The sequence below is a fragment of the Cyanistes caeruleus genome, chromosome 7, assembly GCF_971803275.1.
Source record: "Cyanistes caeruleus chromosome 7, bCyaCae1.hap1.1, whole genome shotgun sequence".
Taxonomy (NCBI): Eukaryota; Metazoa; Chordata; class Aves; order Passeriformes; family Paridae; genus Cyanistes; species Cyanistes caeruleus.
Window position 1 is genome coordinate 4859452 of NC_141707.1, and position 25489 is coordinate 4884940.

The 25489-nt window shown below is 48.6% G+C and overlaps 2 long non-coding RNA genes across 7 annotated transcripts; one reads left to right on the top strand and one right to left on the bottom strand.

Moving 5' to 3' along the window:
• Positions 1-228: 228 nt before the first annotated feature.
• Positions 229-2509, bottom strand: LOC147652113 (uncharacterized). Its single transcript, XR_015289258.1, has 2 exons — positions 2414-2509; positions 229-2280 (listed from the first exon to the last, which is right to left on the bottom strand). It is a non-coding gene; the product is annotated as an uncharacterized LOC147652113 (long non-coding RNA).
• An 8-nt stretch (positions 2510-2517) lies between these two features.
• Positions 2518-23743, top strand: LOC111931856 (uncharacterized). 6 transcript variants are annotated; one of them, XR_015289260.1, is made up of 10 exons: positions 2552-2595; positions 2899-3085; positions 8145-8283; positions 8360-8483; positions 8641-8838; positions 16004-16089; positions 17332-17459; positions 17535-17663; positions 18884-18991; positions 19720-23743. It is a non-coding gene; the product is annotated as an uncharacterized LOC111931856 (long non-coding RNA). The 6 variants fall into 6 exon arrangements; XR_002865783.2 differs by having other exon boundaries at positions 2571-2595; positions 8641-8807; positions 17120-17459; positions 19720-22938; XR_015289262.1 differs by lacking the exon at positions 2899-3085 and having other exon boundaries at positions 2518-2595.
• Positions 23744-25489: the final 1746 nt, after the last annotated feature.

The following is a 25489-nucleotide window of genomic DNA, read 5'->3' on the forward strand; positions in this document are numbered from 1 at the left end:
CTGCAGTTTCATAGGAACATTTTGTACAGGTTTTTGCTTGGCCTGTAGTATCCTGCACCTAGCAATATTGCAGAGGGACAGCTGCTAATTCAGTGTTTTTATACAGGGGAAACAGCATTCTAAGCGCATTCCTGCACTCAGCCCAGAAACCAAACCCACGGAAAGCAAAAGTGATGTGCCCTGTCAGGCTTGGCTCCTTCATCTGGGATCATTAAAATATTTTCACTAAGGGGAAGCAAAATTGCTGGGTGCTTTGTTTGTTTCTTTTCTTATTTATTTATTTGTTTTTGGATAAAGATCTTCCCAAGGTGGGAAAACACCCATCTTTCCGTGTGACAGGCAGAAAGGTGCTGTGCAGAGTGGCCTTATGGAATGGTTTGGGCTGGGATTCCCTGGAATGGAGCCAGCCTGGAGCCAGTGACAGTAAATACACAGCCACAGGTTTTCCCTTGCTTACCCATCCTGGGGCCCAGCAGCAGAGTCAGGCAGAGAAAAAAACTCTCTATAAAAAAAATCTCTCTCAATAAAAAGAAATAGAGGAATGGGAAGAACAAAAATTTGAGAAAGAGGCTCCACAACCGCCCCCCCTGCTCCAAAATTCTCACCAGTTCTCCCAAGTCCAGTGTTTCAAACACTCAGGGCTCCATTTACCATCTCTGTGGTGGGGGGGATTATTTACAACACATTCCCTGCATTCCTTTTCCAGAAATGCTGTCACATTGGGCTTTTATTTTCTCCCCCTTGCATGAGATGCTGAGAGTGGCTCACATCTGGAAAATTCACCTTACACTGAGCTCTTCTCAGAGCAGCTTACCTAAAGGGGACAAGAAATGTGACCCTGAGCGTGCTGCCCCACAAGAGGGGGTGTGTGCAAATGTACTTTTGGGTGTTTGGGGTTAGTTTGAGTCATGACAACAACAGAAATGGAGAGAGATGGGCTGAGAAGGAGGATTTACATCTCTGGTGGAGGGGAACTGAGGAAATCAACATCAGGTTGTGCCCAAGGGTGACTTTTCCATGGTCATTTGTGCTCAGCATGGCAGGAGTGAGAAGGAAAACTCCACGCAGAGGTGTCCTCAACCCGTGCCCATCCCTGGAAGTGTTCCAGGGCAGGTTGGACAGGGCTTGGAGCAACCTGGTCGAGTGGAAGGTGTCCCTGCCCATGGCAGAGGGTGGAATGAGCCTCAAGGATTTCTCCAGCCCAAACCTTTCTGGGATTCTGGGTTTCTATGACCGGAGCAGGAGAATGCCCTGCCAGGCACTGAAATTGCTGCATTCCCAAGGTAAGAAGAGTTCCACCATTGGAAGAGCTGTCTCCAAAGGACCCTGTGCATTTTTCTCAGCTCCATCCTGAGTTTGTATCCATCCTGCAGTGGCAGATTCCTCCTCAGCCCTAGCTTGTTGGGCTTGGTAGAGCAATTTCCACCCTAACACAGGAGGCCAGGCTGGGTGTTTGTGAAGATCCAATCCGTGTCTCTTCCCACAAGCTGGGAGCCGAGCCCAGAGGGTGAAATTCCATATGACTCACCCATTAATTCCACCTTCATTCCTGTAATCTGCCTGATTGCAGAATTTTAATTGGCTCAGGAAGGGGAATCTCTCCCAAATTGAAGACAGTAGCCCCAGCTCCCCATCAAACCTGCAGCACAAGTGCTGCTCTTCCCAAGGCGAGCGGAGCTGCTGCCGTCTCTCCTGATGATATATGAGGGTGTCAGGACTCGTTATGTCACGTCAGGGGATGCAGTGGGACAAGAAGAGCTAATGGGATGAGGCAGGAGTAGTTTGGAAATGGAAGAAGGAAAAAGGGTTCTCCGTGCACCAGAGCACACATCTGTTTCGTGGCATAATTCAAATTAACTCAGGGGAATTCACTGCATCTCGTGTGTCTTCTGTGGTGACACAAAAGGCAGAAATGAAGGCTTGGAAAGCTTTTATGAAAGCTCAGCAGCCACAGTGGGTTTAAATTGCCTTTTTTTTCTTAAAACAAAAAAAAAAGAGAGAAATTCTGATGGCAATTTTCTACTCTTGACTGATTCGACATAATTTGTGCTTGCACTGATTGCAGTTTTAGAAACAGGAATTCCAGGGCTCTGTATCTCTCTACCAAGGGAGGAGACGTTTAGCTCTTCAATTTTCTCCCAGATGAGATGTGAATCACTGGCATTTCATCCCTAGGGATGCAGCAGGGGGATTATTTCCAGGGTGAGGAAGTGTGATCTGGCTGCTGTTGGGCTCCAGTGCTGTCTTCCAGCCTGGTCCAGGTGACAGCATCTTCCTCTCCTGGACAAAGGGGGATGGAATAACAATCCTGGGGATCTGTGCTAGGAATTCTTCTAGGGATAAGAAGACCCTGTACAGTCCTAAAACCCCCAAGAAAAGATCCCTTTGGGTGCTGGTGGTGCCCAAGACCTACCTCAGGTGGGGCTGGTCCCAGAGATGCTGAGGAGTAGCACAAGAAGTGGGGCCTCAGGTGTGGGGACCAGGTGCTTTAAGACCTGTGATGGGACCCTGTGGTCAGGGTTCCTTCTGCCAATAAATAAACCTTTGGTGCTCCCAACCCCTCAAGCTCTGCCTCTGAGGAGGAGCCTGGTGGAGGTAGGTACAGGTGGAAGGGTCAAAGTCAGTTGGAGACTGGGAATGTCATTTGCTTGGTCTGGAGAAGGGATTTTTGCCAAGAGAAGGCAGCTGTGGGCCTGTCCTTCCCCAGTGAGTGAAAAGTGGGTGCAGCCAGCGAACTTGGAGGGAGTCAGGGAGGAGACACAATCCCCTCTATCTGCTCCCAGAATTATTTTCTTCTGCTTTATTTTTGAAGCTGTTTCACCATTCCTCAATCATTTTTATTTTGACTCTCCCCTGTTCCCCCCACCCCAAATGTCACTGCTGTTGCTTTGAATCCAGCTGAGCCATTCTGTTCGTGGGAAGAAGCACTCCAGGAGAACCTCTTGTCTCCAACCCCCTGGAGAAGACTTATTTCACTCTTATCTGTCGTGCATGTGGATGCCAGGACCTAGAAGAGGGATGGCTTGGACTCTGTGTTCCCTTTTTGCTCCAGGAGCCTGTGCAAGGCCATCTCCATCACCATCAGGTGTCAGCTCCCTGTCATGTGAGGAGGTGTCTGGGGACGAATTAAGAGGGGAATTTTTGGGTTTCCCAGGTTGTGTTTCTGAAGGTCAACCTGAAAAATGTGAAGAGCCTTCCACCCTCTGCTTTTGGCCAGCTGCCTTCTTCCTCCCACAGAGGAGAGTTTGGGGCTGGAATCTGGGTTTTGAGGCCAAACACAATGGCTCCAGATGGCCCCTCTTGGCTTTGTGAATGGGTTATCTCCTCTGGCTGGTTCTATCAAGCTCTCAGGCTGCCCAGCCCAGAGTTTGATCCTTGGGCAGGTTGTGTTTGGCTCTAGTTACTTTCTTCCTTAATCTCTGCATTTCCTGGCTGGTGGCTTTGGTAGCTGCTCCTTGCCATCCTGGTTCCCAGGGTTTGGGCTGGGGAAGGCAGCTGGAAGCAATCTAACAATGCAATGTCTTAAAAAAAAAAACAAAAAAAAGGTGGAGATTTCCCTTTTTTATCATTCTTGCCCTAATCCTGCTCTCCCTGTTTATCTAGTGCTGGCTTCAGCACTTGTCAGCCCCTGATTTAACTCTCTAACCTGGCAAAAAAGGGGAGCCAACAAAAGCACCAAGTGATTTTATTTCTTTTATTCCTTTTTCCTGCTGTGTCTGAGTTAAAGCAGCTCCGTGTGGCTGGATGAGGAGCCCAGCTCTGGAGTTTGCTGCTGGTGGTGTTGGTAAAAGTCCTGCTGGCTTCCCAAGGGAAAGGACCCAGGGTGTGAGTCCTTTGGCTGTACCAAATTTACAAATATTGCCCAGGTTGGGTCCATTTGCTGAGTGGGAGCTTTGGTGGGGAAAATCATTCTGGGTTCATGGTGGTCCCTGCTCCTCCCTGTGCCCCTTGCTCTGCTCCCTCCCTTCTCATGGTGCCCACTCCTGTGCTCCTGGTCTTTGGGAAGGAAGGAGTGAGGAGCCCACCTGGCCTGGAAGCAGGCTAAGCCTTGGGGTGTTTGTGACTTGTGTGGTGCTCAGCCTCACAAAAATGCAGGTTCTTCCCCAACATCCTCTGCTTTCACTGGGAGAGGAGCACCTCTAGCTTCACCTCAAGCTGGAATGGAAAGAGATTCTATTCATTTCTTTATTTACAACTAACTTCTTTTTGGGTGGTGTAGCTCATTTTACCCTGTGGAAAAATATCCCTGAACCTTGCATCCAGTTCTCAGAAGGAAGGCATGTCTCCAGCAGCTGGGTACCTGGGTGCTGTGCTTTCCTTTGGGATGAGGGAGTTCTTCACCTCCTTGTGGCTCTTCTCCCCTTTATCCTGCGTGCTCAGAGCGTTTGAATGAGGAGGGCTGTGCTCATTAAACTGGCACAGGTTGTTTTGCCGTGCTTGTGGTCTCTGTTGGGCGGCTTTTCCATGGAAAAGGCGTCAGGGACACGAGCAGGGCTGGATGGTGCAGCCCCCAAGCCGGCAGGGAAAGGGTGGATAAACTGGAGGCAGGTGGAGCAGGAAAAGGCCCTGCTCCCCTCGTGGATGACTGTAGCAGGAGGGTCCCCTCCTTCCGAGAGAGAAGGGAAAAAAAAAGAGCAGGAAAATGGGCAGGGAACAAATAGGTTTTGTTTTCCTTTCCTGGATGGAGTATTTCAGCTTCACCTTCCTCCTGATGGCTGTGGAAAGTGAGTTCAGCAGGCTCCCAGGGCTCGGCTATTCAAGGTTTCCAACAGAAAAACTTTGCTTTTTCAGGGCTACTTTCCTCCTTAAACAAAAGGGATATTGTCCAGGGAAGGATTTTGATTTTATGCTTCTTAAGTCGGGAAACTTCTTCCTGCAGGAGCTTTCCAGTGGCTTTCCCAGCACGTTTGCTCCCGTCACCTCTCTGGGGTGCTGGGATCACTGCAGGGAGCTGCAGCCCTGGTCCCTCAGGTCAGTCTGGCTCTCTCAGGAAAGCAAAAGAGCTGTGAAACAAGTTCAGACTCAGACTGCACACCCACGCTGTCCCAGGTGCATCCCAGAGTCCTGTGGGATCATTTATCTGGCCTTTCCCTTGGGAAGATGTATCCAAAGGTGCTGGGTAAACCCCAGCCCTGCAGACACAAGGGTTGTGACAGCAGCTGCCACGGTTGTCCAGCTCATCTTCTGGTCTGTGGTGTCCCTGAACATCCACTGGGAATTCCTTGTTCTCTGGAGCTAAAGGGAAAAATGGACTTGGGCTGGGACCAAGAGTCAGCTGCAAAATAAAGGAGTATCATAAATAGATATACTGTTGTGGTTTGGGGCTTTTTATCTCACATCTTTGTCCCATCTTTGCTTCCAGTCAGTCTGGAACAGGGAGAGAAACCCAAACTCCCCTGGAAGGGAGAATGGAAGGAAGGAGGGCTCTTGTGCTTTATTCCTGGGAAAAGGGCAGGCATTTGTCATTCCACAGAAGCCCGGGTGTAAGTCAGGCTGCCAGACGTTTATGACAGGAATTTGTGTGATTCATGGCCGGGATTGCTGCTCAAACCCAGCAGGGATTCCGGAGCAGCCGTGCTGGAGGAAGGCTTGGCATGCAGGGAGGTTGTGCTTCCATGTGGCTTGGCACTACCCCCCCAAAGGAATATTCCAGAGCAAGGGAAGATGGTTGATATCAATCTTTCCCTGCTGCTGGCAGATCCTAATCTCCCAAAGGAGTGCTTGGGCTCGACTTGGAGCTGTCACAGCTTTCCCTTCCTGGGGCACCTTTCCTAATCTCTGGCTGAGGGCCACCTGCTTGTCCTGAAGGCACCAGATGTTGAGATGTTCCAGGCTGTTGGTGTCCCAGGATGAATCACCCACGTGGATGCACATGAGGGATGTGACTGGCAGTGCTTCTTGCAGATTAAAAGAAAAGGCTTAGCCTGGGCCATGGAGACCCTCTCTGTGTCCTGGGGCCTATTTCAGTCTGGTTCTGCTGCTAAAACATTTGGGTTTTTATTGCTTGCTCCTGGAGAGATGCTCTTCTGGCACTCAGTTGCTTGGGATTGCCAGGTTTTGGTCTTCTCCTGCTCCCAACAGTGTCTGTTTTGTGCCTCCTCCTCCCCCTTCTGGGACTTTATTGTGTGTATTTATCCTTTCTCTGCCCTCTTCTGCTTTTCTAAACATGCTGAGCTTCATTAAGCTCGATGATCCCAGATTCCCTCCCTAAGAGTACTAAAAAATGGGTTAAAGGAGTGAGGCATCTCCACCCCTGTCCAGACAGTTGTGAAATAGTGAGGAAGGAGGGAGGAAGATGCAAGGCCTCTGATGAGCCTTATCTCTGGGCAGATGTCATCCCCAACCCTTTAAATCAGGGTGGCAAAGGAGCAGCACCCTGGCAGACCTCTGCAGCCCCATCTGGCAGGGGATGAGCTCAGTCAGAGCTCCCCATCCCTCCGAAATGAGGTGAATTCCCTGCCAAAGGGTGACCCCTCTGTGCAGGGTTTTGTGCTCAGAGCACCCTTTGGCTCCGCTGGAAGGCGACAGGGGACAGATGTTGGAGATCTCATCCTGAAGAGACAAAGGGGGAAGTTCTACTCTAAACAAAATCCTCCCTCGTGTCCTGAAGCTTCCTAAAACTGCTCACTTGTGACCTGCAGATATTTATCTCTCCCCTCTTCTCTGTGTTTGTACGCTTATAAATGTGTACAGGCAAATGTATATGGAGAGTGTTTTAATCTGTTACCAGTGGATTTGTGTTATTTCAACAATAACAGCAGGGCTGGGGCCAGAAAATTCATCATTGTGAGAGCTCAGCCCTAAAATTCATCATTATGAGAGCCCCAGCCCTACAAATACCATAATCTTGGGGATGTCAAAACATTGGTGGCTTCGCTAATGTCTCGTAAGGATGCTTGATGCAAACCATCCTTATTTCCTCATCTATGTGAAGGCAAATTATCAAATTAATGTAGTTTGGTTTAAAGCCCATGACCAGAAGCCTCGTGCCTGATTGTGTTGGAATCACAGAGAGATTTTTGGCAGGTGTTGAAGGCTTGGGCAGCAGCTGGGTGGAAGAAGGTAGGCCCAGCCTAGCAAATCTGCCTTTGGTGACTCTTGGGACCAGCCCTGTGGGGAAGAACAAGACCCAGGAGTGAGGCAGGAGAAGCAGCAAGGAAAGGGAACCTGGAGTTACAGATCCCAGAATGGTTTGGGTCAGAAGGGATCTTCAAGACCATCTCATTCCAACCCATGGGTGGGGACACCTTCCCCTATCCCAGGTTATTCCAAGGGAAAATTTGAGGCCTGGCTCGGGGATCTCGGAGCAGCTGCCAAAGGAAGGCGTTGCCAAGGGAATTTTCCAGGTCTGAGCAGCCTCTCTTCCCTCTGGGGAACACAAAGGTGTTTTTCCCTGACTGCCCCTCTTGATTTCAGGTTTGCTCTTGTGGGTGTTGAGGCAAGTTTGTTTATTACGAAGAATCTAAATGCTGGCGATGCACAAGTGCACAAATCCCCATGCAAATGGGAATTGCCTAATTTAATTTTTGTTTTCTCCCACAGACAATTTTCCCTCTTCCTCTCGTGTAAATCAGGAGTGTGATCTCCAATGCTGATAAATTCTGAGCTCATCTAACCCTGGTGGGGGAAAAACTGGACTCTCTGCGTTTATAAACAGAGAGAGAAAATATATATATCTCTCCACACAGAGTTTACATTCCACATGGGTTCTCTGGCCAGGGTGTCCAATAAAAGAAAAATATGTATTTCTTGTCAAAAGGTGCTGGAAACATCTGGCTGGGTGGCACCATCCCCAAATCCCATTAGAGGAATCCAAAGGAGGCCAAGCACAATTCAATTTGGTGTCCTTGCTAGGGACAAATAAACTTTCTGATTAAAATTGATCCAAAGCAGGAAAAATGGGCCCTGGGGCTCTAAGGAGAAGGCTTGGTTGTGGCTGAACATATTAATTACTTTCAAAAGTGTTCTGGTGACTTTTTTCTCATGGTTATCTGTGCACAGTTGTCATCCCATGTGGTTCTAAACTCACCTGGAAGAATTTTTGGCAGGTTCCTGTGAATTTGAGGCTCAGAGGAATGATTTTAATCATTAATTGTTGCTGTTGCCTGCTCTCCTGTCCTACCACTTTACTGCTCCTTTACCAGGTGTCAAGGCAGCTTCTTAGCAGGGATTAGAAACTGGCTGGAGATGAGGAAAAGGGACTTTAATAATCTATGAACAGGAGAAAACAGAAGAAAAATTTATTAGTTGATGCATCAATCAGCTTCTGCATCTTGGGCCAAGGTTTTTGCAAGCTCTTGCTGCGATTCTGATGTGACAAATCTTTTCAGGTAACGTTAATGTTCTGTTCACTTTGTAGAATTATCTGAGTAACTTCTGATTAGACTCCAAGGGTGAAATACAGCCAGAAAAATCCAATTCTGTGCATAAAGCACAAAGTTCTCTCTGGTCCAGCACTGAAGTGCTCTTTCCAGCAAAAACAGGTAGGAAACCACAAACATTCCTGAATTACTTTGAGGGCAAATGTTGGGAAGGTTTGGAAGATGGACACAGCATTTCAGCCCCACAGGGCATTTTGAACACTTGGCAGCTCTGTAGGGACAAGCCTCAAGCTTCTTTCTTCCTTTCTTTGCATTTCAGCAAAGTAAAACTACTTGAAGTGTTCATCTTTTGCCCCTGTGGAATTTTTTCCTCGGTGATCCATGGTTTGGCTCGTGGCTCCTCATTATCCACTACACTCTTCACCTGGCACATGCGGCCCCGTCCTCAGGGATCCTTGGTGGAAATCTGTTTGACAAACAAATGAGGTGATTCTTCCTCCTGCTCCAATATCCTCAGGTTGGTTTGGTTCTAAGAACAAGTGGGCTGGAGGGAGAGAAGGTGCATCTTTGATAAATGATCCTGGGTTCTGACCATTCCACCTGGATCACTGACCAGATCACTCTCCCTCTGAGGAATGAGGACAGAAGCAGGATTTAAGGGAAGTCCCCAGCCTCGTCATTCTTCCCACATTTCCCCCATAGCTGTTGAGTGTGCGTGGGGCATCTTGTCAGTCATGAACCCTGAGGGCCGGTCCTTGGCTGCAGAACTCCCTAAAGGAGGGATTTTCCCACTGCTGATTTTCCTGGCAAGGAGCACAGGCTCACTTAATGCAATTGTTGTTTTTATCAGTCACTGAGTGCTCTGCAGCTCCAGCTGGGTGGTCTCTGAGACGTCTCACACGACTCACGTGGGCTGGGTCGGGGAGAGGAGAGGTTTTTATGGTCGGGGAGGAACGTGAGGGTGGGGACCAGACAAATTCCTCATGGAATCTGGTGAAGCCCCTCCTCACGTGGTTCAGCAGAGGTGAACTGGAAGGGGCTGCCTTGCTCAGTCCTGCTGTCCACCTCTTTGAGGAGTAGCCAGGGAGAGCTGTCATTCCTGGCAGGACTGCGTCAGGTCAGCAAATCTCACGGGAATGGTCTCACCAGGAATGGGGCTGATGAACTCTAAAAAAGCCACTTGCCAACTGTCAACTAAATTAATTTATCATGGGAAGAGCTGGCCTGGGAGGACTTCTAGACCTGGAGCCAAGGGAGGCCTGAGGGGATCATCTTCAGGTCTCTGGTTGGAGTAGCCACCTCTTGCTGAGATCCCACCACAGGGAGATCTCCTGGCCCCTGAGGGTGGCTCTTCCTTCCTGCAGCTGGGCTGTGTGTGCTCAGCAAAGTGACCCTGTGGGAATGACCAGCAGCAGTGGCATTGCTGGAAGGAGTTTGGGAGCCAGCAGAGAGCTTAGAGCTGCACACACTTTGAAGGCTTCCGCTTCCCCACGCATTTATTTAGAAGCAAATCAAGAGGGTGATGGGGTGGAATTTATCTTCAGCAAGGGTTTGCTGTTTTCCCAGTCTTTTTTTCCCTGCTAGTGAGAGCATTTCACAAACAACTGATGAAGTTTTGCATCATCCTATGGCAGCAGGAAGCGGCAATAGATCATTGTTTCATTTCCCTCTTCAGCTGGGAAACCTCAGCCAGCCTTCAGCAAATCAGGGGGTGCAGGTGGTTAATGGGACACGTAATTGAAAAAGAAGGGAAAAATAAAATCTCCATGTGCATGGAGAGTTATGGAAAACCCTGAGAAAGGGACTGGTGACAGGTAGGAAAATCCCTTTGTTTTTCCAGAGATGGATACAGCAGCTATCACTGGCTTGTGCCCAGAGCCTTGGGCAGCAGGATTCCGTCTGCTGGGGGTGTCACCTTGGGGGTGTCACCTTGGCTGAGGACTGACACGGATGTCCTGGAGTTTGACCGGATTTACTTGCACATCCCATCTTGGGATGAAGGCCAGATGGATGCTGCATTAGAATTTAAGTTGGACTGGTTAGATCCTGCTTGGGCTTGGACTCCATCCTTAATTTCTTTTGTGTGGTCTTCCCTTGGGAAGCTTTAGAGAAAGCCAGCAGTTTGTTACGGGAACATCTGGATCTCATTCAGGGATCATCTTCATTGTGCTGTGGGCTACTGTGCAGGGTCAAAACAGACCTGGCCACCTCTTGCCCTTCCCCAGGGAGGTGCTGGAGTCCCATCTCCAGGTATTCCATCCCTGGATGTTCTCCCTGCCCAGAGCGCACTCAGCAGCTGCCGTCGTGCAGGAATGCAGGGGTCTCCAGGCTGGATGTTCGCCCACCCTTGGATGGAGACCACCAGAGCTCGTCTGCTGTGCTGCAATGAGCTGCAAGAGGCTCTCAGCCATCCCAGTTTCCACAAGGCAGGAGTTCTCTTTGGAGGGATCCAATTCCCTCTTCCCTCCCGCTCCTCCGCCTGCAGCCTCAGCGTGGAGCTGCGGGAAAGCCCAAATTTCCAAATCATGGCTTGGAGGATGAGGGGACCCCAGGAGAGGTGTGGAAATTCAGCTCTTTTGGATTAAATTGTGCTATTTTTTTACAGCTTTCATGAGGAATAATTATTATCCTAAATAATACTTTTTCCTCCCAACTCGCATAAAATTTTCCGTCTCCCCATCAGAGAAAAGTGAAAGAAGATTTGTGAGGAGAGCAAAATGGTTTTGCTTTTGGTTTCATTTTGTTCCTTAAAAAATGGTTTGTTTTCTGAGTGGAAAACCTGATAAAATTAGTGCAGAAGTGGAAAATATTCTCCCTAGCTGTAGGGACTCTACATGGCAAAATACTTTTGATTGAGACTAATCAAGTTACTCTTGATTTGGCAGTCTTGAAGGGTTTCCAAACCCATCCTTTTCCTGAAACTGAAGCCCCTGAATGTCCCCATGTACCAGGAATGCCAGGGCCTCATGGGTGCTGCCAAGTGCGTTGGTGCTGTGTTGTTGCCCTTCCAGAGGTAATATTTTCAATTTCAGCTGCAGGGCTGCACTAAAAACCATCCTAAAGAAATCCCAAACGGGAGAAGCTGGGATGTTTACTATCTCTGGCAGGGGAGGTGGTCATCCTCCATCACCCTTTAAATCCCAAAAGGACCATCCCACAGGCAGGTTTGACTCTTTCACCTCTTCCTCCTACAGCAGACATTTCCACCTTTACACTTTCCTGAAATGATTTCCACCTTCAGCCCTGGCAGTGGTTATTCCCAGATGTTCCATCTCCCATCCCAGGATGTGTTTGACTGCTTTAAGGATTGGAGAGCAACCCTGAGGGCACCTGAGTGACATCCTACAGCTTGACAGGAGCGCTGTCACCTTGGGGAGCGTTCCTGTGCCCAAGCCACGTGGAAACACGAGTGGAGCAAAGAGAGACAGGAGGGATGAGGAGCTTGGAAAGTCTTCCACAGGGGGGCTAAACAGATTAGGGGTGTTTAATTTACTGAGGAGAAGAGTAAGGGATGCCATGGTGGGTTTTCAAAACGGTGAGTGATGAGGAGAAGGTCGGGAAACCAAAACCACTGCTGTCTGCCAGCTCCTGTATTTTACAGGATACCTGAAAGGAGGGGTGGAATATTAACTAATGCTTATATTAATACACAGTGTTAAATCAGGTGTTTAAAATAGGGGGTAAAAAAGAGGGTTTTCAAGTATATCAGTGCTCCAGCTGTCCTTGAGTGATGATGTTAGGACAGATGGTGTCCAGGTTTTGGGAGCAACATTTCTCCATTGTCCACAAGGGACTGCAGAACAATCTCCTGCCTTGCCCCAGGAGGCAGATGAAATAATTCTCAGTGGATATTGAAAACTCAGCTGTGGTTTTTAGGATTTAAAGCTGAGCCTTTAAAAGATGGTTTAGGATCTGCCTGGCAGTGTTGGGATGTGGTGAATAACACCTTGGAAAAAGGGCATGGATGAAGAGCCATGGTTTGCTCTCTTGGAGATGTAGCATGATTTCCTGTGTGAGGCTGGTGTTCCAAAGAGACAAACGAGGTTGGGACAAGCTGTGTCACCAGCTCAGTGTAACCCTGTGATTCCTCTGCCACTTAAAGTCACGCTGATTTACCCCAGCAAAAGTATTTGCTGCCTTGGGGTGCCTGATGGAAGGCATTTGCTTGACTGGGATGCTGTTGCAGCATCCAGCATCCCAGTGATTGTCCTGGATGTTGGTCTGGTGAGGGTCCAGCAGCTCTGGGATGGAGCTGAAACTCCTGCAGGCTCCTCTTGGAGGTGATGGAGGGAGCGAGAGAGGCTTTCCAGGCTGAGACCCCGACTTTGCAGGGGGCTGGTGTGTGGTACCTTGTTCTGCTCATGATGCTGCTTTGAGCCTTTCCTGCTTCCCTGCTGACACTGGGGACCCTCTGCCCTGCTCCTGGCTTTGTTTCAACCTTCAGTAATAGCAGAAGTAAACAACTGGTGCTTTGCATCCGAGGATGCTCCTTAGATGGGGGATAAGGGGCTGATTTTGTCCAGCCCAAGGGCTGAAGCTCACAGAGGCTTTGGTGCCTGTTGCTCTAAGATTCCTATCTAAGGAGCTCTCCTGGGAGAGGGATGTGTAAAATGAGAAATCAGGAGCTTGTCTGGGCAGTGGGCTGCAGCAGCAGGGCTGGGAGAGGAGCACGAGAGGAAGGCTGGTTTGGGGACAGCAGGTGCTGTGCCATCGCTGTCTGTCACAGCACCAAAGCACAGAAGTTTAAGAAGTGCTTGTGAAAGTCCCTTCTCCAGCTCTCTTGGATCCCCTTCAGGCACTGGAAGGGGATCTGAGGTCTCTGGAGCTTTCTCCCAGCTCCCCCAGCCTGTCTCACCCCAGGGCACCCAGCAAAGCCCAGCCCTTGATTTGATGATAAATCCCACAGCTGGGAGCGCTTGTTTTACAGGGAAACACTCCAGCACCAAACCACAGCCAGGGGGATTGCCCACGGGTTTTAGAGAAGCTGTGAGATGGGGCATCCCTCCTCCACAGGGCTGGGGTGCTCAGACCACATTCCTCTCCTTGGAAAGTGCAAGGCAGAATGAAAGAGTTTGTGGGGTTGTATTTCAAGAGCAGGGCAGCTGCAAAAGGTTAAGGAAAGTTGGTCAGAAGACTGGGGGACTGCTCCCTCCTGCTCTGCTGTTCTGTGTCAGGTCTGTGTGTGTTTGCTAAATTACAGATGGGTGCAGCACATGACACTGACTTGCCTCTTGCCACAGAAAAATCTGATTTCTGTGTAAACTGTGGGGAATCAGCTGTGCCAAGACCGTCCAGGTGGAGTTAAGCTGAGCATGGTACAGCCTGTCAGAGAATATCTCCTTACAAAAGCCAGACATGAATCACTTTGACGAATGTGTTTTACCCACCTGGTCCTATCATTCCATGGTGTGGTTAACCTAACACAGAGAGCAAATAATTCAGCTCCATCCAGCAGAAAACTTGGCTCTCTCCCTCTTCCCCACCAGCTTTTGTCAGGAGCAGAGGTAAGACAGTGGGATTGTCCATGCTGTCTGACCAAAAAATGAATGGGTTCTGTGTTTAGGCACAATGTGTCTCGTGGCATTTCATCTTTTTCCTGTTTTATTATCTAGAAAAGGTTTCTCTGGCTCAGAGGATGCTCAGAGCAAAGGATGTGGCTTGGAGCAGCCTGGGATGGTGGAAGGTGTCCCTATCCATGGCAGGGGGTGGGACTGGATGGGCTTTAAGGTCCCTCCCAAACCAAATCTGAGCAGTGCTTGGGATTTATCATGGGGCAGGCATTGGCTTTTGGTTTGTCAGTGTCTATCTACCCATCTTTAATACTGGAATGCTAAACCGGATGAAACTATTCCTCCTTCTTATAGTGACCCAAGTTTTGTTTAAAAACAAGGAGCGTGTGCAAAGTGGAATTTGTCATGCCAAAACACTTAAAAAAAAGTAAATATAATGAGCCTTTGAAACCTCAAAGAAGCTGTGGGATTGGTTTTAGCAGGAAATGAAAAAATTTCCTTTTCCTTGATATTCTTCTCTTTCCTTTCTAATTTTTCTGGTATTAATATTATTTTTCCTAAGACGATGTAATTTCCTGACTCTCCCTGATCTAAGCTGTAAAATCAGAAGGAAGGGAAGACAAAGTGGGATAGCTCCTTCCTGCAAGGAAATGATTTCCAATCTTTTTTTCAATGCCCCATTGCTTTGCAGGCCCTGTACTTCAGATATGAGTGGAAGTGTTCACTGGCAAAGGTCCTGCTTGCAGGGAGAGAGGCTGGGGAAGGAGGGAAGAGAGGAGAGACCCAGGGTGGAGAAAAGGCTCCCAAGTAAATTTCCCTGTGTTTGGCAGCACATTCCTATAATCCAAACAGTGCTTTAGGTTTATTTTTTGACATCATACCCTGGCTTGTGTATTTGGGTACCTCAAGCAATTCTTTTTCTTATCTGATTAATATGAATCCCAGAATGGTCTGGGTTGGAAGGGGCCTCAAAGTTCAGCCCATTCCACCCCCTGCCATGGGCAGGGACACCTTCCACTATCCCAGATTGCTCCAAGCCCTGTCCACCCTGGTCTGGAACACTTCCAGGGATCCAGGGCAGTCACAGCTTCTCTGGACACCCTGTGCCAGGGCCTGCCCACCCTCACAGTGAGAAATTTCTTCCCAATATTTGATCTGAATCTCCTCTCTTTCAGTTTGGCTCTCCCCTTCCAAGCCAAATGCTGGGAGTAATTAAAACTTGCTCTGTTTGCAAATGGGAATATTTTGCATCTTTCAAACCAGCCTGGGACATTAACAACAGTTACTGGAAGGGGAGCCAAGAAAATGCAGGAAACTTCCCCCAAAACCAGATTTTCCAAAAGGATGCAAAGCTCTGTGCTTCGAGCAGTCTCCAAGAAAGCGATGGAAAACTGCCATGGCGCAGCTTGGTTGGGAGTGGGGTTTCAGAAAGGCTTGTGACTGTGCTGAAAAATGGTCCTAGACTTGATGCTGACAGGTTTTGCTAGCGGGACTCCTGATCCTTGGCTCCAACCAGGACTTGCAGCCATTTTGGAATCAGGAAAACATCGGAAAATCTGTCACTTGCAGCAGTTTTCCAGCCACATCTGAAAGCAGCGTTATGAAACGGGTCTGGTTTGGGTTCCCACATCAAAATGGTAGGCCACAGTTCCAGATTCGGGGTGTCTCATCCAAACTGCAGACCCTTTTTCAGAAGGGTTGGATTTGCAGCTCTATTTTCAGCCTGCTTGTAATGGGAAAATGGATTTTGCTTTGGATCATCCCCAGGATTTTCTCTGTCTTGCAAGCTGCTGATTCCCAGATTGGTGCAGAGCATGGAGCAGGGGGCTGGAAATCTGATAATCTTTTTCAAGTCTTGTGTTCTTTCTAGATTGTGCTTCTGCTTTTGGCTGGGTCAGATTTCCTGCTAGCAAAAAAAAAAAGTGGGAAAAGTTGCATGTTCTTTGAAAATACAAAGACATAAGCTTATGAACAAAGGCTTGCATCCCTGGAAGTGTCCAAGGCCAGACTGGATGGGGCTTGCAGCAACCTGGGATAGTGGAAGGTGTCTCTGCCCACGACAGGAGTTTGGGATAAGATGAGCTTTAGGATCCCTCCCAACCCAAAGGATTCTATGTAAGCCCAGTATAAGAACCTTTCAGTCAAACCCTGGTTCTTATTTTTATTTTTCAGCCAAAGAAATTTCCTGCAGTTTCAAGAGTTTATGGCCTGATCTAAGGAAAACACAATGTAATTCTTATGGAACTTCTTAACAACAGGTTGTCTTTGTCATTTACTGGGTGTTTTGTAGCATAAAACCCCCCAAATACTCAGGAAATGTTCCCTTTAATGCCCTTATGGAACCATTCTCTTGTCCCTGTAAAAAGCCAGCAGGAAATCATACAAGGAACACATGATCTTAGAGGTCTTTTCCAGCCTTAATGATTCTGTGTTTTTCACTATTCAAACAGCATGTTCAGTATCAGTAGATGCTGCAGAAATATGGTATTTTGGACTAAAATTATTTGACTTGTAAAACTTTAAGACAATGTTGAAAACCATTCTGGGGCTTGCTAGAGGAAAATAGAGGATTTGAGCTTCTATTGGGATTTTTTTCCTGCTTGTTTCTAAAACAAATGGCAGCTTCTAATGCACTTATTTGAGACTCCTTGGTATTTATCACGGCCTTATTGAGGGATCATTTTCAGGGACTTTGAAAAAGCAGAAGGGAAAATGTTTAAATCACTAAAAAATCCATTTAGATTATATAAATCTATGTAAATCAGAGAATTGTTTAAGTGGGAAAAGCCCTCTAAGACCATTCCCCCAGCACTGCCAAGGCCTCTCCTCACCCACGTGGCTTTTAAATCTCTCTAGGGATGGAGACTCCACCACTGCCTGGGCAGCTCCTTTCCAAGGCCTGATAACCTTTTCCACAAAGAATTCTTTCCTGATCTCCAACCTAAACTTCCCCTGGCCCAGCCTGAGGCTGTTCCCTCTCCTCCTGTCCCTGTTCCCTGGGAGCAGAGCCCAAATCCCCCTGGCTGTCCCCTCCCGGCAGGGAGTTGTGCAGAGCCAGAAATTCCCCCTGAGCCTCCTTTGCTCCAGGCTGAGCCCCTTTCCCAGCTCCCTCAGCCCCTGCTGGGGCTCCAGCCCCTTCCCCAGCTCTGTTCCCTGCCCTGGACAAGCTCCAGCCCCTTGGTATCTTCATTGAAACAAGAAGCCCAGGGCTGGGCACAGGCTGTGGGTGTTTTGTAATATTCTCCACCAATTCCACAATTCTGAATTTTTTCCCCCACTGTTTTCCAGCTGCCAGCCTTTCCTCTACTCTCGGTTCAGCCTCTTTCCCACATGAGTGTCTGTAGACACCTTCTGATCAGCTGTAACCTCCCAGAAGCTTTATTTGTTCTGAAAATGAGTCAATGGGAGGTCTGGAGTTCAGGAAGGAGGTACAGAAAGGCTGATGGTGACTTTGCTTGGAGGCACCTCCTCTTAATTTCATCTCCTTTCCATGGGAGCAGAGCAGGACAGGCTTTGCTGGCCAGAGGACAGCACCAGTTTTTGGGCATCAGTGAATGGCCTGGTGGATCTGCCTGGATGGTAAAGCGTTTGTCTTGCCCCTCACCAGGACATCAGCTCTGTGTGAGAGGTTAGAAGATTGACATGAGGAAAAAAGTTCACATAAAATGTATTTATCACCTCACATCTGTCACTTTTTTTCCAGCCTGGAGAAGAGAAGGCTTTTGGGTTTTCCAGTTCCTGAAGGGAAACCACAAGAAAGATGGAGAGAAACCATTTACAAGGGATGGAGTGACAGAAAAAGAGGCTTCCCACTGTCACAGAGAAGGTTTAGGTGGGATACTGGGAAGAAATTCCTCCCTGTGAGGGTGGGCAGGCCCTGGCACAGGGTGCCCAGAGAAGCTGGGGCTGCCCCTGGATCCCTGGAAGTGCCCAAGGCCAGGCTGGATGGGGCTTGGAGCACCCTGGGATAGTGGAAGGTGTCCCTGCCCATGGCAGGGGGTGGAATGGGATGAGTTTTGAGGTCCTTTCCAACCCAGTCCATTCTGATTCTGCTTGCAGGACCTTTCCTTAAAAACTCAGGGGCTTTTGGAGCTCCTCTCTGCTCTGCAGCAGCACACAGGGAAGAGCATCCCTGCCCCACAATAAATCAGTGCTGCCTGGGGGTCTGCAAGCTTCAGAAAAGAAAACATTTGGAAGCTCTTTCTTGCCCAAGATGAATCTCTGTGTATTTTTACACACACACATATAATGGATGTGTCTATATATCCTTAATCTATCGGTGAGAGAAGCTTGTCCAGAGCCACAGAGCACAGCTTTTCCCTGTCAGCAGCCTTTCTCCCAGGCTGGGCTTCCACGTGGGGACCAGATGTGCCCATCCCAAAAGTTCTGCTCACTTCTGTACACTCTCTTTTAGGGTTTTTTGGGGGTTTTTATTCCCCACCCCACTGAAGTACAGCACGAGCCATATGGGCCAACCCTCCAGCTGAGGCCGAGCAGGGACCAGGAGTGATTGCTCAGAGCGCCATAAATAGCTAAAGAGCTGTTTCCAGCATAAAGAGGGATATGTGAATTAGGAATAAGCTCTCCCACCAGTTTGTAGACATTCCAGTTGCTTGTTTTAATATCTTCATGTGGCTTTTTCCCCCCCCTCTCCTTCACTTTTCTTGGTGGGAGGTGACACCGAGAACAATGAGCAAGGGGCCCACTCCCGGTTATCTGCAGCAGAATGAAAAACAAGGCGGGGAAAAAAAAAAGGTTGGGATTCTTCAAAAGGAGCCTAGGAGAATTAGAGACCTCAGGCATTTTGGGAACTGCATATTCAGTTCTTTGAGGGGACCCAGAAAGATCCCATCCTCACGATGTTGGCAGAGGATGCAAGGATTTGGGGATGCACTGCCAGCTTGGAGCCTTCGGATGAACTTCCAAAGCTTTCGTGAGCTGTCTCAGCCAGCCTCCCCTTCTTCTTGACAGCAACCAAAGCTGTCCAAAAAGTGGAATTCCTGCCTCGTGGAATGAAATGTCCTCATGGTTTTCTATTTGCTTTTGTTCCAGATGAGGGAGACAAGCCCAAGTTTTTTCACTGAGTGGAAGTTGGTGTGAAATGGAGTCAGAAATGCAGGAGTGACCTGACTGAAGTGGAAAATTTAGTGTAAACACCAGGTAGAGGTGGTACAAATCATGGTCATCCAGAATGGAAGGAAAGGGTGGAATAACCAATAGGAAAAAGAAGAAACAAAGCTTTTGGGTCCGAACTTAAAGGTTTTGCTTTCCAACTCCTTCAAAATCAAAATTCTCCCACAAAGTCAAATGAATTTGGATGAATGGGGATTTTTGTGGTTTGTCCCAAACACAGCCTGCTCTCACATCTGTGCCCATTATTATAACACAGGGCTCATAAGCACATCCAGAATTTGGGATTCAGCTTTGAGTCTGGTCCTGCTTTGAGCAGGAGGTGGGATTAGAGACCTCCTGAGGTCCCTTTGGACTTTGCTGGTGTCCACAGAAGCAAGAGTGAATAATTAAAAAAAAAAAAAAAAAAAGCAAGAGTGGATAATTAAAACAGGTGTAGAGGAACACATTTGTTAAAGCCATGCCTAGAAGGAAAAAGACCTTTCCAGACTGCAAATTTAAAATTCTTTCCATCTTTTCTTCCAAATTACCCCCAAAGTAATGATTTGGGTTGGAAGGAACTTTAAAGACATCTAGTCCAACCTCAAAGTAATGTCCTCCAGCCACCCTATGGACCTCGGTTCAGTGGTGGAGAGGGGATTTTCCAGGTGTGGTGTCTTTGGGAAGGGGACATCTCTGACTGTGAGTGCACCCATTAATGGGGAAGGCATAGTCTTGTTAAGCAACAGGCCATTAACTTTTCCTGCTTTGCTTCATAGGGGAGGAAAAGGCAGCCAGAATTCCCAAATCATGTGGAGAAGCCACTGAATGGATCCTGCAGAGGGAAGAGTAGGCTCAGCACACCATGGCAGAGGGAGAACTCAACAGATCAAGAGGTTTAGTGAGATGAGGAGAAGCATTTGGATGATCCAGTGCTGATTTCCCCCTGGAAATCTTGGAGCTGCACAAAGTCACTTGGTGATTCTTGCTGGTTGTTCTTCAGAGATTCAATATCATAGAGGTTTGGGTTGGAAGGGACCTCAGAGACCATCTCATTCCAAGGGCAGGGACACCTTCCCCTAAAGCAGGTTGTTCCAAGCCCTGTCCAACCTGGACTTGGTCTGGGAAGGAAATCAGAGCTGAAAGCCACCCAGCTCGATGGGCCAGCCATGTGACTTTGGTGCTGATGTGGTGTGAGGTTGAGGGAGAGCTGCCTGCGAGCCTCACGACGTTTGGAGTCGTAATTCCAAGAGTGCTCGGCACCGGCTCAGCTCCGCTTTATTCCAAGCCAGCGGGAAGGGCTGACAGGGAGCCAGCATGGCTCTTGCAATCCCTTTCATTCCCTAATTACTTCTGGCTGCTGTGGAAGCCCCAAGGACTTCAAAGGGATGATGCTGGATTTGCACAGGGCTGTCTCTCTCCGGAGCTCCCATCCCGGATTCCCAGCCCATGGTGGTCCATAAGGCTTCGGAAAGGGACCCGCTAAGCAACTGCAGAAAATATTAAAATACATTACAAATGCACATTCCCACACAGACAAAGGCAAGGAAAATGGAGAGAAATCAAAGGGCTCAGTGAACAATGGAAATTCAGCTTTTTTTGCATCTTTTTGGGCTGTAAATGGAAAAGCATGTGTGGGAGATAGAGCTGGCTTCTCCAAAAGGAGAAATGGCACTTCTCAGGGTAGGTTTAGATGGGATATTTGGAAGAAATTTTTCCCTGTGAGGCTGTTGAGGCCCTGGCACAGGGGGGCCAGAGAAGCTGGGCTGTCCCTAGATCTCTGGAAGTGTCCAAGGCCAGGTTGGACAGGGCTTGGAGCAGCCTGGGATAGTGGAAGGTATCCTTGCCCATGGCAGGGGGTGGAATGGGCTGAACTTTAAAGTCCCTCCACCCCAAACCATCCTGGGATGAAAGAGGAGAGACTCTGGTCCAGGCTAAGCAGAAAAAGCACTTTGTGCTCTTGGTGGAGGTTTGATGGAGGTTCTTGTGCCAGGGAGAGTGATGCCAGCTCAGGTGGGATGAGGGAAGGTAGGCTGGGAATTGATGCTCTCCGTATCCCACGCATGGGCAGCAAAACAGGGCTCTGAAACCAGAGCAGTGAATGTTCCAGGGCCCTTTTTCCTCTTACCCAGAGCATTGCCCACCTTCCTGGGCCCTTTTTGGTTGGAAAAGTGATACAATCACAGGGTTTCTCTTGCAAAGGTTGTTGGAAATGCTCCTGCATGACTCCACATCTTAAAAACAAGGAAAGATGGATTTTATCCCACTCAACCCATGGATCTTCTTCTGGGCAGTGGAGAGCAAGGAGAGTGGGGGCATTTTATCCACAGTGCCTCCATCAGCCCCACTCCCATGGGCTCATCCCATTTGTTCAGCTCTTGGGACAAAAAAGTGAAAAAGTGGTGGCACTTTTGTCCCCTGTCAAGGAGCTCTGAGCCCCAGAGGGTTTTCCAGGCATGACGCTTGAAAAAACGCATCCCAAAGCTGGATTAACCCTGCCCAGTGTGGAGATGCTTTATAAGGAATTGTATAATCAGTCAGTGAGCTGGTGGGACAGCTCTGGATGGAGCAAACAAATGGCATCATCACACAAATTTAAGCGATTTTGGCAAAACTCTTCTAGCCAAAAGGATGCTGACTTTGTTTGCTGCACTCCTGGTTTTTCTCCCACTTCAACCCCCAAGAAGATGGTGATTTCCAGCCAGCCAGGCAGCCCTGCCCATGCTCATTTGAACAGGCTTTCAGTAAGCTTCTGAGACTGGCAATTGGGGTGGTAAACCTGCTTTATGGGCTGTTATTAACTGTGCTCTGCTCAGAGGCAGCAAAACTCATTATGTGCAGGCACGGCCGCCGCGCTCCCGTGTACCCACGCAGGGAACCTTTAATGCTCTCCCCTTTTCCGGCTTCCCAGCGATAAAAACACGTTATTGGGGAAAAAAAAAGAAAAGACAAAAGCCTCAGAGCGAGCTGCTGGTTCTCTCAGCGTTCAGGCTCCTGTGCTGGAGGTTTTATTTGGCTGCTGACGTCCTGTGGATGGCTGCAGAACAGGCACTTGGATTTTAGGAAGTGGGCCAGTGTGGTGCATGCTCTGTTTTTTATTTAGCTGAGCATTAAATGCTCCCCTTTGCCCTGAGTTTTATTAAGGAGAAATTAAAGAGAGCCTTGTTAAGCTGGGGACATGAAAGGAGAACAGGCCATCCTGCTGGGCCGAAGGAACAACCTTAGGATCAACACCACAATTAGCCCAGTTCTCCAGGCCTGATATAATTATGGGTATCACAGTCTGCAAAGGGCATGGGAACTGCAGGGATTCCTCTCAGGAAATAAAAACTGGGGAGAAATAAAGGCTGAGAGGGACTTTGGAGTTCATCAGAACTCAGAGCTGGCGGATGTCAGCGCACTCTGGGTTTGCTGGGTGATGGAGATCCCTGCGTGACCTCTCCCTGACGTCCCAAGATTTGCCTGTAAAACAGGGCACATTTTGTGCCTCCAGCAAGCTGAAACACCGAAGCCCACCAGTGTCCCAGCCAGCTCTCCCAATGGCTGGGAGTGACCACTCCAGAAAAACTCCAAAAAGTGGCCCTTTGGAGGAGGCCTTCAAGACATGAAACATCAGATGTTTTCCAAAGAGCTCACTGTGCATGGGATGATGGCCTGAGTGTTGAGTTCATCTTCCCCACTGCTTTGACTGAACCCCTGGTACCAACAATCAGGACTTTATTAGGCCTTGGTGATGTTTTTCCCCACACCCAACCCCATGCTGGAGTCTCTCAGTGGGAGGAAAAGGCCCAAATTAAGTCAGTATTAACTAATACTGAGAGCACCATCTGGTGGGCTGAGGAATAAGGCCATCAGAGCCAGGGATGGGCTGCTAAAGCATCCCAGAAATGCACCTGGCTGGGCCCATCAGAAGGTTCTGGTGCTCCTGGCCTGCCTTCCCTCAGCCACCTCCTGACAGCCTCAAGGAGAGGACAGAAATAAAGGCCAAACACCCCAAATCCTTCCTGCTTTTGGAAAGATGGAGCTTGATGTGCTCCCCAAACTGTGGAAAAAACTCTGAGTGGGATGAGCAAGCTCCTGCCATAAGTATCCATCTGTTCTTTCTTCTTTGGACTGCATCATCCTTGTGGGGCTCTTCCCCCAGCTCAGGGTGTTCTGTGATTCTTTGGAAATGGATAAAAACTTAAAAATCAGCTTTATTGTGGCCATGGGTTCCATGGATCTGTGAGTGTATATTTAAATATATTTCTCTAATTCATATATATATATAAATGTATATCCATTTTCAGCTGGCTGATATTCAATGTTCACCTCTGTAGCCTTCATCTGTGAGAGGGATTTAGCAATGCCTGTGTTTCTTGGACAATCCACATTATTCCTGCTCCTCCTGGGTTTATCCAGAGCCCTGTGAGATCCTATTAACCCTTCCACAGTCTCTCTGTGTGCTGTGCTAACAGAACCCAGGGATGGTGACGTCCAAAAAGCAGATGAATCACATGAAAATTACGCAGCATTTTTAAAACCCCAGTCTTTTCCTTGACCTTTCAGCACAGCCCCAGAGTTCTGTGCGTGCTTTGGGGTGGGAAACATCCTCCCAGGATGTTACTTGGCTTTCTCCAAGCAGCTGATCCTACTTTTATCTGCAGGAAAAAACAGGTCAAGAGATGCTCCTTAGAAGCCCTTCCCCTGTGCTGTTTGCTGCTGGCCATGAGTCTGTCCCTCCTTTAGTCCACAATAGGAATAAACCATCCCAGAAGTTTTTTTTTTGTGCTGTTATCATATAAATTTTGACCTATCAAAGCATTTTCTAGACATGACCCATCAGGGAACGTGTTTTTCTATGTCCTTGAGAACAAAGATTTTTGCTGTGGTGTGCAACTGGAGAAGGTGAGGGAGATGTTGGCAGATGTTTGACTGGAGATAGAAGTGGGATATAAATGATCATAACCCACAAATTTGTTATATCTCAACAGGGTGGCCTTGCTGAGTGTGTGTTACGACTGTTTGGGGCTCTGCAGGACAAGCTGGGTGACATTCCATAAAAGGCTTACAGGGAATTTTATTGTCACTCCCTGTTGTGTTTCTATATGGCCATCAGATATTTCACAGAGTTATAGTTCATGTGAAATATTTAATAACAGGGGCAGCTTGTGGTATTTCATCCTCAGCATCCGAGTTGGGTTTTGATGCAATCAGCTTAGATGGAGCAGAAAGAGAAAAATTAGTGCCAAGGGAATTTGCAGCCATGCCTCTCTGGGATGCTTTTCCCTGGGTTCTCCGTGCTGGTCAGTTCCCAGGGCTCACTGTTCCATCCTGTGTTTGAGTCCTCACTCTTCTGGAGGCTGAGGCAGCTGTGGGACCCGTTCCCACGTCTCCCCAGAGGGAGGAATCCCCTAAGAAAACACACAGCATTTTTCTCATAGTTTCCATAGCGTAGCAGGTGGAAACGTGCAGGGAGGGTGGAAAGAAAAAAGCAGCTGGGTGCACCCAGCTCTGCTGTCAGTGTCAAAAGATGCTCGATAGAAGCTGCTCCTGAACAAACACTCCTGAGCGCTCTGCTGCCAACAGCAAACAAGTCCTGCCCCAAAAACCCTTGTTAGCAGCAGCTTTGGGCAGGTTTCCAGACCTGGAGACAGGCAGGGCTTTCCCCTTTGGGCTGAGAGTCCTGGCAAGTGCCAGAAGAACCTCGTGGAGCTTTTCACACCTCTTGCACAAGAGGATCAGCTGGGGTCCAACCCCTTGCACAACTCAGTTTGCTTTTCCAACTGTGTAAACTTTTCCTTGGTGGGGAACCAAGGCACTCAAGGAGGCCAGGGGTGAGTGTTCACCTCTGCCCCTTTTCCCAGTCCTGTGCCAGTGTGACATCATCACTCTGTCCTTGATGGATGTGTGAAAGCTCCAGATCCATCAGGTGCCAGCCCCATCTGTTCCCAGTGGAGATGAACCATCTCTCTGCAGCTCCCAGGCGTTCAGGTGTGTTGGGTGCTGACCCCGCTGTGTTTTGGGATCGGTGGGAGAGCCCAGAGTTGTTGAGTTGAGAACCCAGCTGCACACCAGGATCTCTGCCACAGCCCCCTGCCAACAGCTTGGCGTCCTCAGGGATCGCAGGAGGAGGCAGATCATGGAATATCCTGGGCTGGAGGGGACCCACAAGGATCAAAGTCCAGCTCTTGGCCCTGCACAGACACCCCAACAATCCCATCCGGGGCATCCCTGAGAGCTTGGTCCCAATGGAGCTCTGGCAGCCTCAGGGCCCTGCCCATTCCCTGGGAGATACAGAAATGGATGCTTTGATTAAAATTGCTGGGTACTGATGCCAACCTGGTGCAGCTGAAGAATTTGACTTCTGGTGTGTGCCCATGTGATGCTTCTCCAGCAGCTTCTTCCAGAAGGGCCAACACTGCTGTGCTGCAATTTAAGAAGCCAAAATCCTAAAAATCCCTCATGCAGATGTGTTTTCCCCTGTGATTTCTCCCTCCCCTCTTTTCCATGGGCTCTGAATCACAGCACCTGCTTGCTTCAGCTGCTCTGATTAAAAGTGGAGAAGAA